The following is a 14,418-nucleotide window of genomic DNA, read 5'->3' as shown; positions in this document are numbered from 1 at the left end:
AATTATCTTGTAAGAAAATCTATCTTGTAACATCAACAAGCTTTTATTTCATTATTTTGATCATCAAAACAAAGAAAACAGCAATTCTTCACGCAGCATCATAGTAGATATCTCCCACGGATTTATCTTTAAAAAACTTGATCATGTTCTTCATTTTCTTCATATTCTTCATTAATAGACAAAGAGAACACAACTTTTGATGGAAAGAAATCACATAGTATTCATCTTCATTGTCTTCATAGTCTTCTCCCTCATAGGAAGATACAATGTTTCACATAGAATCGACTATCTCTTGCATATGATCTCTCTCACAATAGTATGCTCTCAATACTACATCATATCCTCACTACAATACTCAATAATCACTCACAAATAATCCTTCTTAGGTCGTGGATGCACCTCCCAAGAGGTATGCCAGATATGAAGGGGCACCAGAGACATCATAGTGTCCTGTGAGATCTGTCTTCTGTCACTGTCCTTCTGTAACCTTCTGTGAATCTTCTGTAAATCTTCAGTAGTTACTTATTCACTTCAATTAGCTTGGATAGAGCTTCCATTCATCCTTTTCCTAAGACAAAAACACTTTCCAAAACATCCATACATCCATCATAACACTCAACAGAAACAAACATAACAGAACCACAAAGCAACAGAGCAATAGGACTACAGAGCTACAGAAGCACAGAAGCTATAGAACTTTATAGAGGATCAACAAAACCCATAAAAACCAAAACAAAACCAATTTAATCTCTCATAAACCTTTTCACACATTCTTAGTCATCTCTTAAAACATCCATTCAACCATCTTTACTACCAAAACAGAACCAAATCAGAACAAAACAAAAGAAAATCAAGCCTTACAGAATCATACAGAGAGAATTACAGAACTCTTTAGAACAACATATTTTATCAAAAACCAACATAAACCCTTTCAAACATACTCAAACCGCTCCAAACACTTCAAAACATCTTCAAACTCAAACAATCAACCACCAAAAACAACCATTCAGCAATAAAAAACAACAAAAAATCAGCCCAAAAACCAATCATTTCCACACTCAATATATCCCCACACTTAATAAGAAAGCGTCCTCGTGACCTAAGAAAATGGAAGAATAAAAGCTCTATGATCTGCTAAAAAGAATCTTCAATTCAGCATAAATCGCCCACTTTGATCACAACCCCAACATATCAGCTTCATAACCTGGATCTGAAACACATATGAAAGGAAAACCAATAACACAAAAAAAAACCATTCCAATATTATAAACTCAAACTATTAAAGGATATAAGAGTTCTGCATCCAAATCTTGCAACGGCAACCATGTGATAACCAACTGCATCAATCTTCACAGCTTCATCTTCATCAGCTCCACACAATTGAAAAAAAACATCACCCAATACAAAAAAAATACCCATATACAAATATAGTCTGAATGGCATGGATCCCCAAAAATTGGAGAGCAAAAAGAAATTTTCCATTAATAAAGGAAGAATGATACAATGAGGAAAAAGCTCCATTGCTAAGTAGGATGAAGGTATTTCTTCTTAAACTGCATACTAAGCTTTAAACGTTCCAAAGCTTTACTCTCATCAACAAAATGCTGAGGCACATTCTGGAGGAACTATAAGCAACACATCCTTTCCAGTAAGATGAGGAACCTGGTAGGGAAGGCCTGTGCAAAGTAGTACAGAACATCCATCTGAGCAACAGTCACATCTACATTTGGATTGATGAGCAACTGAGGGATACTCTTTCGAGTATTCAACTTTGACTGCTGATGCATGAAAGCAAGATACCAACAAAAATGAGCTACAAGGCGAACAGTGGTATCCTCAGAAGTAGCATGCACTTTGGCAAAATGAAGGTAAGAGTTCGAACATGCTGCAGATGTATCCCAAGACCCTGGAATGAAAGGCCAGTTAAATACCGGTCTTGTCACACAATCATGTAGCGTCCATTGTCTTCGACGAAGTATGTCGCTGTCATAATCAGATAAAGGGGGCAATGGAATGAGAGGAGAACATTGTAAAGGAGGATAAGATAAATCATAAAAGGAAGGCAAATGAAGGGATAAGGAAGATGGCAAAGATGGAGAATTCAACAAAAAGGTACGAAGGGAATCCACTGAGAAAACAGAAGGAATAGGAGGAACATAAGGTGGAGGGTCAGAAGGGGTAGGTGATGATGTAGGATCAGCTAATAAAAGGACATGTAGTAAAAACAAGAATATGAGGAAATCCAGAAGGGGTAAAAGATAAAAGCGGAATGGTATCAGGACTTGAGGAAAGAAGAGAAATATAAAAAGGGAAATGATACGCCATAAGAGAATAAGAAAGGAGATCACCAGGATCCAAAGGATAGATAGAATAATAGAAATTAAGGTCCTGGAAAAAGAAATTAGTAAATAACAGATGATCAGCAATAAAGCTCAACAACTAAGATTGTAATGGCTGGATATCAGATTTATGAAAAACACTCCGAAGACGACGAGGTTCCAAAGCGCCAGCCTCCAAAGGTGGATGCCAAGCATGTCCCTTACACCAAGACGTTTGCTCATGATAATACTTTAAACTATCTGCTAGCAGGAGCTCAACTGAGTGCACATACATGACTGCCTATAAGATCACATCCCCCACATAAACACTCAAGTCCTCTTCATCAGGAATTTGTAGATGTCTGACAAGATACATGAAAGAAAATAACTGAACCTTATGGGAAACCAACTCATCCACAAATCTATCAAAAACTGCTCTCAAGAGACCTGGCAGACCAAAGATTTGACCACCCATCCTCTGGATGTTCCAAATCCACATTGCTTAAAGAGATGTACAGGGCAAACCTCTGCTGATTATATTTGATCCAAAAGAATGGAGGAGGTGACACCAATTCAGTATAGTGGGTAAAATCTTCATGCACACAGTTCATCCTCTGCTGAAGGCGTTCCACTTTAGCGGAGAACCCATCACATAATTTAGCTTTATGGTGCAACTGATCAAGCTCTCCTTTGGAAGATATGACTGAAGAGACAATAGGAGTTGGAGGAGGAACAGAAAGAACAACCACTTTTTGGTTAAGTTCTTCAATAACTTTCTGTTGGGACTCTACAGTGGCTTGAAAGTGCTGGAACTGACCTTCACTAGTACCAAGTTTACTAGCCAAAGTGACCATTTCCTCAAAGGCATAATTTTTCTCAAGCTGCAAGGATGCATTCTCCTCTTCCAAATTAGCAACCTTAAATTCTAACTCTTGGATAGTTGCCTTTTGGGAATCCATTAAGGATGTGGCAGCAGTCATTTGAGTATTAATATCACCAAGTGTCGCCCTTTCTGCAAACAAATCCTCCAATGCCTTAGTCAACTGACTAGTCAAGGAATCCACCTTGTCTTGCAAGGAAGTATAAACACTGGTACACATTGTCTGAAGACAAGAGGTAAGGGAGGTTTCCAGAGTGGACTAGACATTTGAAACTAGCTGTGAAAGCATATGTCCAGATAATATAGTATGTAAGGATGAAGGCATCTGCTGATCAATTTGTCCTTCCTTTTGGGCTAAAAATAAATTAGGACAGGAGAGGAAAGAAGGGCACTACCAGACACAGCAAAAACAGGTGCGGGTACAGGAGAAGCAAGTACAAGAGGGCTGGAAGGACCCTTTGTACGAAGGCGTTTCTTGCGAGAAAATATAACAGGGGACTCCTCATCTTCTGAATTTGGTTGCATAGGTGGAGGGGAAGGGACTGATGGTGGAGGCCACGGCAGTAAAGGAACAGAATCAGGCACTGGCACACCACCAAGAGGAGGTGCAAAAGTGATAATGCGCTGTAAGAAAGCACCATAGGAAACATTAATGATCTGATCCTTCCGTACATGCTGGAAATGTTGATCCATCTTAGAGAGTAAGAAGCTTGCCCAGTTAAACCTAGCACCCTCTAGGATCTTCACAGAAGCTGTGAATAGTTCCTTGGAAAGATACTTAGAAGCTGACTTACTCATCATAAATCGGTCCTGGAGGAACTGACATAACTGCTTCCATACTGGAGAAGAGATAGGAGCAATAGAGACCCCTGAACTGTTAATAAGTTGATTGAGAAGTAAGGGGGTAGAAGTTTCCTTCTTTAAGAGAGTAACTATCTCTTCAGCAGTAAGCAACTGGTTACCGGCTGGGCACAAAGGAAGCAGAAAGGGGCAAGCACAGCGCTTCATGGATATTAGCTGTAGAAGCAGAAGGTACGGTTATAAACCAGGCCAAACTGGTTTTTATAAGAGCCAAGAAGGAGTAATAGAGCTTCTCATCTACCGACGGCAATTTGAGGGCAATAAATGATCTGAGACGTGCACGTCGGATGCAATCCGCCTCTAGAAGGAGAGAATAATCATGGATTGCAAGGGGAACATGCTGTACCACAATCGGAGGGGAAGAAGAAGAAGATGATGCCATTCAGACTATAGCAAAAACCACACTCACAAACCAGGAATCAAAGAGAAAACCTGCAAAACCCACAAACAAAACCACCACTGAGACCATCGACAGGAGAAAGATTTAGGACAAGACTGACTGGACTAAACCACCCCAAGCAAACCACATCCTACCGAAAATTCGACATGACCTAAGCACATATGCGACCAAAATCTTGGTGAATATGCAGTACAAACAGGCACCCAAAACCCCGTAATCAAGCATACAAAATAAAACAAAAGTGTCACACATACCGTAACCTAGACACTGACCAGACTCCAAATAGAATCACAGACTCGGACTAGTAAAATAGACATGAACAAATATGACCGACATCTTTGACCAAGAAAACCCAATCCCTGTAAACGTTCAGGGTCCTACAGTGCGGTGAAGTGGATGGGTGAAAGTAACGACTCATTTGGTTTAAATAATCAATTAAGTATAGTTCATTATTAATGTTTAATCAGTTAATGCATGGTGAGTCGGAAACGTAGCCCAGCCCCTCTCAGACTTGACATGACTTTACTTGACCAGGTCTCAACTAATGCAGTTCATTGTTATAAGTACATGATCTGTGGCATCCGAGTGCATGCATGCGTGACTTCGGGGGGGGGGGGGGGGGGGGGGGGGGGGGTTCATTTTATTACAAGCGAAAGGTGTTTGTAACACGTGTGCGTGTGCATTGGTGAATAGGTTTTAATTTACAAAAATTAAGTGGGTTATGGTGCAAAGTTGCTTGTGCAACGGCGGGGTTCCTTTTATAATTAACGTTTCGGTTCGTTTTATTACAATCTTATGAAGTGCAGTCTGTTAATTTTGTGTATGTGCAACGATCAATTGATTTTAATTACAATTTAAATGTGTGTTATGGTGCAACGTGAGAGAGGGAAAAAGAGAAAAAACCTGGTAATGTGTGGTTCTGTCTGCAAAGTCTGAAATGACAGCCTCGAAAAGGGAGAGACGCAATCCACCGATAATCCACAAAAACTGACAAAAGGCCGACTAAGACTAGTCGTCTTGTCATACAGGAAAACGAAAAAACAACTAACACATTGACAAAAAAGAAATAATAAAATAAATGCGACATGTGACCAAAGAAAAAAAATGGAGATGTTAGGGGTTTGGATTGATTGGGATTTAAGATTATGATTGTTTGATTTTGTGGGTTGTTTTTGTTTTTGTTTTTTTTAATAGTTTGGTTTGGTGGTATTGTTTATTCATTTTTTTAATAAAAAAAGTGGGTTTTGATGTGTTTGTTTGTTTGTTTGTTTTTTTCAAAATGATGTGGACATGAAATTTCAGCAACCAATCATAAGCATCAAGTGTAAAGAAGTTGATCGGATTTAATTGATTTTTTTCAGCTCATTTGTGGGATTAAAAATGATTTTTTCATTGAATTTTGTTTTTTTATTTTTTTAATTAGGATTTTGATTCCAATTAATAATTTTGCCAATTAAGAAAAGCATTTTCAATGAGAAAATATTGGCAAAATGTACTAAAGAATTTGTAGAATTTTCAAGAAAATTTTTTGACATTATTTTGGCATTTTTATGAATTTTTAAGGAATTTTAATTTTTAATTTTTTTGTAAATTTTTTTTTAACAATTTAGTTTGGAGAAATATGTCAATTGTTTGCAAAAATATTGAAATTTTTAAAGGATTTTTTTTTGTAATTTTTTATTTTTAATTAATTTTTAAGGAATTTTTAAATGTGTTTTTAGGGTTTTTCTGGATTTTAAATTAAAAGGGCAGTACTCGGCTGTGTATGAACAACCGATAAGGACTGCGTGTGAACAGCTGGCTACAGCACACTACCGCACGGACAAGGCTAAACGCGCGTCCCCGCGCGTGAATAGTCGTTAACAGACACGCTCCCGCACGAACAATGCACACGAACAGCCACACACACGCACACCCTGCGTGTGACAGGGGGCCTAAAAGGGGGTACGGGTGTGTGTGTTGTTTGTAAATTAATTCGTTGTGGTCTGCGCTTTGGGGGGGAGTCGGTGGGAAAAAGGGGCGTAGGAGGGGGGTTTGTGTGTGTGTGGGAATGGGGGTTTGGAGGGGCAGTGTGTATGTGGGTGGGAATGGGGATTTGGGGGGGGGGGTTTGGGAGTGGTGGGGGAGAATGGGGGCTTGGAGGGGGAGTGAAGGGTGGTTTGGTTGGGGTAGGTGGTTTGGGAGGGAGGCGCTCTAGGTGACGGCGCGCGACTGCAGGGCACACGGCATCACAGGTGGCGGGTGCATCAGAGCCACGCAGCCGCCAATAGGCAGGCAGGGGGCGACATCAGCAGGCGGGCGGGGGGCAGCAGGAGGCGTCAGGTGGTGGCGGCGTCAGGTGGCGGGGGCCAGGGAGGGAAGCGAGGAGGAGGGAGAGGAGTAGGTGGGGTGAAGGAGGAGGAGAGGGAGGGAGCAAGAGGAAAGGGAGGAGAAGAAGGAAGAGGGGAGAGAGGAGGTGGGGGAAGGAGATGGAGGGAAGCAGAAGGAGGGGAGAGAGAGAAAGGGGGTTACGGGGAGAGAGAAAGAAGAAGAAGAAGAAGAAGAAGAAAGATAGAAAGAAAGAGAGGGGGGAGAGAGAAGAGGTAACGGCCGCAGGAGGGGGAGGGGAATTAATATTTTAAATTAATTAATTAATTAATTAAGAAATAAATTAAAAAATAAAAAAAAGAAACGAAAGGCGTGCCCCCGTCCCGCGCGCATGCACGGGGCGGGGTAAAAAAATTTGCTGTGGCGGGATTGGAATGGCGCCGGGATGTCAGCACGGGGTACGCGTACGCGACCGGAGCGTGTGGAGACGCGTAAAATCGAAAATAGGCGCGTTCATGCGCGGGACGAGTCGCGGGAGACATGTCAAAAGAAGGAAAAATTAATATCTCACAATCCGATTGTCGAAACGAAAGGTCGTAAAAACAAAAATTGTGCAGGACGGCAGGGGGAAGACAGGGAAAAGTGCAATGGGGGTTCCGGGGGGAAGACAGGGCGTTCACATGCAAAAAACGCAAAAAACGGGTCTAAAAACGCAAACAAAAATTAATATCGGAAGATCCGTGCATCGGAATGAAGTGCAGGAAAAAGGAAAAATGTGCAGAAGAACGTGCCCGCTATCACGTCAAAACACCGTTTCGATTGATATAAGATATGTTCACAAGGGAAAAACTCGAAAAACGGACCTGAAAAGGGATTCGGAAATTAATACGGAACGATTCGTGCACCGGAACGAAGTGTGGAAAAAAGGAAAAATGTGCAAAAGAACGTGCCCAACAACCCTATCATGTCAAAACACCGTTCCGACTGATATAAGATGCGTTCACATGGAAAAATAGCAAAATAAGGGAAAAAGAAAAATGGAGGAGGAACATCCCCAAGGGAGGGGTGATAGTGGACGGGTGGGTGGGGAAGGGGCCCCTGGAGGGTAAAAGAAAGTCATGGCATACATGCATGATCAAAGTGAGGCATATGTAGGGCGGTATGCAAGGTAGACACGCAGGGACGCGTCCCCACACTTAAAACCTTAACGGGTAGGGTTGACCGAGTAAGAGGGACCTAATACCACACCACAGACCATCCGCTAACATCCCCACACTTAAAACATGAACATCACTAGCAACACAAGGTGTAGGGTTAGAAAAACTTAGCCCATGTTATTGAGAATCAAGGTTGACTGTCGATGGCACGTCCACTGTCGTTGTCGGCTGCAGGAGGCACCAAGGTATCTTCACAGCACACGTCCTTTGTGGCAGGGACCACGGGGCAGCATCCAGGGAGGTAGCTGGTTGAAGGAAGCGTAGGAAATTCATCGATGATGAGGAATGTTGCACTCAATGCACAATCACTCATATGGAATGAAAGAGCAGTCACTTGCCCCATGACTAATATCACTCGAGGAAATCAGAATGAAAACCCATAGCTCACACCCGGTTGAGGAAGCGACAAAGGAATGGTGCAGAGGGAGTATGCCAGGGTGCACAGTTGATGGTGCATTAGTGCATCCAACCCGTCTAGCATAGGTGCAAGGAGGAAGGCAAGGCAGCCTTACAGTGCAATGTACAAAATAGGGTGACGTGTCCTGTGTTGATGGCAGAAACCCACCCCGTGGGTGCATAGGGAAAAGAGAACATACCTTGGACCAAAGGTCGTAACGTCCCTCAATCTCACCTCTTGGTAATTGATTGAAGGAACTCCAGTCATACTCAACCCACCCTCTGTCTCACGCTCTGTTGATAGTTACAGAGGGTAGCCCTTTCTTGAAACCCATTGATGTAATCCTCACGGTCACTTGTGCAAAGGTTGTATGCCTTGTGCGCATTTGATGGTGCAATTGTGCATCCCGCCCTATGCCGGCATACGGTGCGAGAAGGAAGGCCAGGGAGCCTTATGGTGCACTGCACAGAAACAGATCGTATTTTGTGCATTGAGAGGCCCATCCCGTGCGTGCAACACTTCATTCACACTTCTCACCTCTCATTTGATTTGAAGGGAAAAGACTGGTTACTCGCCCCACCCTCTATCTCACTCTCTGTTGATAGTTACAGAGGGCAACCCATACTCACTTCCCCATCCGGTTAGGATGAAAGCTCGCATCACTCGATTGTTTGTCGATGAAGATCGCATCGTCAGTTGTTGAAAAGGCGTACCCAGGGAGGTAGCCATCAAATCGAACGTGGGGTTAGATAGGAACATGGCGTTTGCTAGAGGACTATCAAACGCTCTGCAGAAAGGCACAGGACACAGTGTACCAAGGGAGGCAGCTTCGGAACTGGATCCTGGGGATGTCAATTGATGAATCCACTTTCTGGACTGCTGGGTGTTGCCACCTTTTCCACAGTCAGCTTCCCGCCCAAGGGTGTTAACCACCTTTTCTTGGAACGAGGCCTGCTATGACAGGGAATTTCTTCCTTTTCTCCCATAACAGTTTTTTTTCTTATCTTGTTTTGTTTTGTTTTGTTTTTTTTTTCTTTTCTTTTTTTCTTGTTTTCCCCTATTCGCGAAGGTGTCTCCACCTTTTCTCGAAGAATAGGTCGGCATGTCAGGGACCGAAGTCCTTTTCTCCCATGACCGATATATATATATATATATGTATGTATGTATATATATATATATGTATGTATGTATATATATATAAAATTAAGCAAGGGAATGGTAGAAATACCATTTGTCAGAACTATCCTCGCCAGTGTCGCTGGTGGAAAATAGAGGATAAGAGATCAGGGCTGGAAGGTGGGGCTAAGGGGACAGAGGGTTGCGTTCACCTCATCAGGAGTGGTTGAAGAACGGCTATCAGAAGTAGCATCATAAGAGTTACAGTGCCACGCCAACGGGGGAAAGGACCAGATGACCGTGATTGTCAAGATCCCCAAGGAGAGAAGTAGTTCTTCAGGCGATATCCATTGATCAGGAAGGGATCATCAGAGGCATCAACGGTCTGCACTTGGATAGAGGCATTAGGGTTGACAGCAAGTACCTTATATGGGCCCATCCACCGCTGTTGGAGCTTGCCAGGAAACTTGCCAAATCGTGAATCATAGGCTAGGACCAAATCACCTTCTTTGAACTCCTTGTGCTTGATGAAGCTGTTATGGTAAGCCTTACGTCGAGCTTGCGTGGCTTCCATGCACTTTAGAGCCATCTTACGAGTTTCGTCCAAACATTCCAAGTGCAGGAGACGGCATTGCAGTGAATCATCGTCCCCCAAACGCTCTTTGATAGCCACTTGCAAAGAGGGCAATTCCAGTTCAACAGGGAAAACAACTTTTGTACCATACACCAGCTGGAAGGGTGTCTGTCCTATTGCTGCTTTATGGGAGGTTTTGTAGGCCCAGAGGGCCTCTGTAAGTTGATCATCCCAATCAAGACGATGTGCGGCAATTGTTCTTGTCAGAATCGAGCAGAGGATGCGATTGCTGACTTAAACTTGGCCATTGGCTCTCGGGTAATAAGGAGTGGACTTGTGATGGCGGATCTTATACAGCTCTGTCAACTCTTCCATGACTTTATTAATGAAATGAGTGCCTCTATCACTTACCAGCTCTAGGGGACTGCCAAAACAGGTAATGATATTCTCATACATGAACAAGGCCACGTTGTTACCATCGTCCGGCTTTAGAGCTTTGGCTTCACACCACTTAGTAACATAATCCTTACATACCGGGATGTATCTGTTATGTTTCCTTCTAGTGGGAGGATCGATTGGGCCAACGAAGTCGATGCCCCACTTCTCAAACGGCTTCAAAGGAAGGATAGGTTGCAATGGCATAGCACTGGTCTTGGTGGGTTTCCCCATTCGGTGACAAGCATCACATCTTTTACAATAATCATATGCATCCTTATGAATGGTCGGCCACCAATATCCTGCTAGCAAAGCTTTCCTGGCTGTAGCTTCTCCTACAAAGTGGCCTCCACATGGCTCATCATGGCAAGCCTTCAAAATAATCCCAATCTCATCTCCTGCAACACATCTTCTGAGCACTTCATCTTTGCCTTTCTTGTATAGTGCACCGCCTAACAGGGTGTAGGGGGCTGATTCTAACATAAGCTTCTTCTTGTCGCGACTAGAAATGCCAGAAGGGTATTGTTGGGTTGCCAGCAGATTGGCAATGTCTGCATACCAGGGGGTTACAGTTTCTACCAGGAATAGGGAAGCAACAGGGAGGTCTGGATCATCCTGCTCCTCGTCTGCAGTCTGTGGGATACGTGACAAATGATCAGCCAGAACATGGGAATGACCAGGTTTGGTAATTACCTCAAGGTTGAACTCCTGGAATAGAAGGAGCCATCTCATCATTCATTCTTTTACGTCTGCTTTGTTCATCAGGAAGGACAAGGCCTCATGATCCACATAAAATTTAAAGTGGATAGACAGTAGGTAGTGGCGAAACTTCTCTAGGGAAAACACCATTGTCAAGCACTCCAGCTCTGTCACGGTGTAATTCCGCTCTCTATCAGTGACTTTTCGGCTTGCATAATAAATGGGCTGATCCAGCTTCGAGGAGCCCATCTGGCATAGAACTGAGCCTAAACCTTCAATGGATGCATCAATGTGCACATGGAACTCCTTCGTCCAATCAGGAGGTTGTAAGATGGGTGCCTCAACCAGACATTGTTTCAGAGTGTTGAAGGCTTTGTCACATTCTTCCGTCCAAATAAACTCTGCATCTAATTTCCTCAGAAGCTTGTGCAAGGAGGTTGCCTTTGTTGCAAAATGGGCTATGAACCTTCTGTAGTAACCCACATGGCCTAGGAATCCCCTCAACTGTTTGAGGTTGGTGGGTGCTGTCAGAGCTGCGATCTTCTCGATCTTTGCAGGGTCTGTTGATATCCCTTATGCAGAGACAATGTGGCCCAACAAAACTCCAGAAGAGATCCCAAAGATGCATTTGTCGGGGTTGAGGGAGATCCCATACTCCCGGCAAAGCATTGTTCCAAATGTCCCCAGTGTTCACGGATCAAACTATAGACACAAAAGTCATCCAAATATACCTCAATAAAGTCGTGCAGATGATTTTGGAATACGGCCATCATGACTCGCTAGAAGGTAGCAGGGGCATTGCAAAGTCCAAACGGCATCACTGAGTAAGCATAGGTCCCCCATTCTGTGGTGAAGGTTGTTTTGGACTGATCTTCTTCTGCTATCTGCACTTGGTTGTATCCACTGAATCCATCCAGAAGGGAATAAAGCTCATGTCCTGTTACTATGTCCAACAATTGGTCTGTGAAAGGGATAGGAAAGTGATCCTTCTTCGTCTTGGAATTCAACTTGCGAAAATCCACACATATATGAAGCTTTCCATTCTTCTTGGGTACAACCACGATGGGTGAGACCCATTCACTATTTGCCACTGGATAGATGAACTCGGCTTCTAGAAGCTTTAGCAGCTCTGCTTTCACCAATGTGGAATAATTCGGGTTCATTCGCCTCTCTCGTTGCCGTACTGGCTTGGCATCAGGCTCCAAATCAATATGATGCTGACATATTGTGGGATCAATCCCCTTTAGATCTTTGTAGGACCAAGCAAACACGTCCAAATTCTCTTTCAACAAATTGTACAAGGTTGACAACTCCTCTTCTGGTAGGCTGCTACCCACCTTCAAATGGCGTTCAGTGCCATCTGCATCCACAAAGGTTAACTGCCTTTCACCTTCTACTTCAGGGATGAAGGTCCCACAGACTGCTTTTGGGTACAGATCTGACTCCTTCAAGGGGGTGTTGTCCTCTTCTGATGTCCCACTAGACCCAACGTCTTCTTGCAGTAAGGACTTAGGTTGCCCCTTGAAATGGTGAAATGGGATCAGCGCTGTCCCGGTTTTGGTTTGAATGTTAATTACCTCTTGGCTTGTAGACTCATCTTCTGATGACGCGTCCAGGAATGTTACAAAACATGGACTCTTGGAATTCTATTGTGGCCTTGGGATTGGTACTTGTTGACAAGGAGCATCATCATCGTCCTTTCTTGATAAGTGTGGATGGGTGCGACAAGAACCACTGATAAAAGATGGCTTATTTTGCTTGATCCACTTCTTATATAGGCTTTGCCTATGGAAGGATCCATTTACCAATTCAAAGGGTACCATTGCCATTCTGTCCCATAGCATGGAGTCTTCTGCTTTTGAAGCTTTTGGAACTCCCTCCTCATCTATGCCTTCTGTGGGTGGAGTGATTTCTTATGTCTCGCTTTCAAAGTCTCCTTCTTCAGATTCATCAACATCCTCTTCAGACTCCGGCTCTGCCTCTGTAGGTGCTCTGTAAGAGAAGAACAGGTTCTTTGATTCACCTTTTGCCTCTATCTCTGGCTCTGCTATGGCCATGTAATAGGGAGAGCAGTACATCCATGCTTCTATTTCACTGTCAGAAGTGATTTCGGAGGGAGTTTCTGGTTCAGGCAGGAAGTATTCGCCCATTGATAATGGCTTTGCATCTTTTGGGAGTTGGCTTACAGTACCCACTGTTAGGGAATGTGCCTTTATTTTCTTGGAAAGGATTTGTTTGACATAATCTTCTTCTGCTGATGTTCCATCTGTAGCCTCATTGGGGGAGTCAGAAGATAATTCCAAGGAGGTGGATCCATGTCCTTTTTGAGCACCATATAGCTTCAGCACCACTTTATTAGGTCCTCTACCCAAGGTCAAGGTTCCTTTGAACCAATCCGTCCTTACTCTGGCTTCAAAAAGCCATGGTCTGCCCAGTAACAGGGGATAGGATGTACCATAAGAGTTTGGCTTCACCACCAGATAGGTTAGCTAATAATCTTTTCCAGCCATTGTAGTCTTCACATATGGGAGAATGCCCAAAGGCTTGATTCTTCTCTGATCTGCCAGTCTGATGAGCCATTGGGTTGGTTGCACACCTTGTAGGCCTAGATCCTTCATTGACACATCCGTCATAATGTTCACTGATGAACCACCATCAATCAGTGCATTTGCAATAAAGCAGCCTTCTATCCACACACCAGTCTCTGGGGTACCCAGATCTAGAAAGGCGTTAGCCACATTCACTTCTTTTACAGGCTCTGGAGCTTTGTTGGACTTTGTTGCTGTTGAGGGAGCAATCCTTTTGAACCATTTCTTCTTGTCAGTATACTTTTGAACCTTTTTCGGCAACTGAGAGACAACACAACAATTGTCGGAATGTGAGGTTTGGTTTAAAGGTATCTAGATCTCTGACCAGATCGTATTCCTTAATAGGATCCACTGGCTTCTCTAACCGGTTAGGGAATGGGGCAACACCCATTTTCATTTTCCCTTTTCCTTCCAACAGGGGCATCATGGGGACTTCTTCTGCCACTTGTGGCACTTCCTCCTCTTCTATCTCCTAGACCTCTGGTCCTGTCTCTGGAACTGTCTCTGTGACTCTCTATGGCACTGTAGTGCTCTGTACGGCACTATAAGGCTCTGTTCTGTTCTGTTTTTCTGTTGGAAGATTGAACTTCACTGTTCTGGCAGGAGGATTATTTTCTTTCTGGACA

At 43.5% G+C, this 14,418-nt stretch overlaps 1 long non-coding RNA gene across 1 annotated transcript in view; it reads right to left on the bottom strand.

Annotated features, from left to right (window-relative positions):
• Positions 1–328: 328 nt before the first annotated feature.
• Positions 329–14,418, bottom strand: part of LOC148018325 (uncharacterized) — a 73,148-nt gene continuing 59,058 nt past the window's right edge. Inside the window, exon 3 of the long non-coding RNA XR_015687794.1 lies at positions 329–568. This is a non-coding gene — a long non-coding RNA (uncharacterized LOC148018325). The remainder of the gene's footprint in view (positions 569–14,418) is intronic.

The sequence above is a fragment of the Lygodium microphyllum genome, chromosome 21 (assembly GCF_053477565.2).
Source record: "Lygodium microphyllum isolate KBCC chromosome 21, Lygodium_microphyllum_v1.1.10, whole genome shotgun sequence".
Lineage (NCBI taxonomy): Eukaryota > Viridiplantae > Streptophyta > Polypodiopsida > Schizaeales > Lygodiaceae > Lygodium > Lygodium microphyllum.
This window is presented reverse-complemented; position numbering and strand designations above follow the sequence as displayed.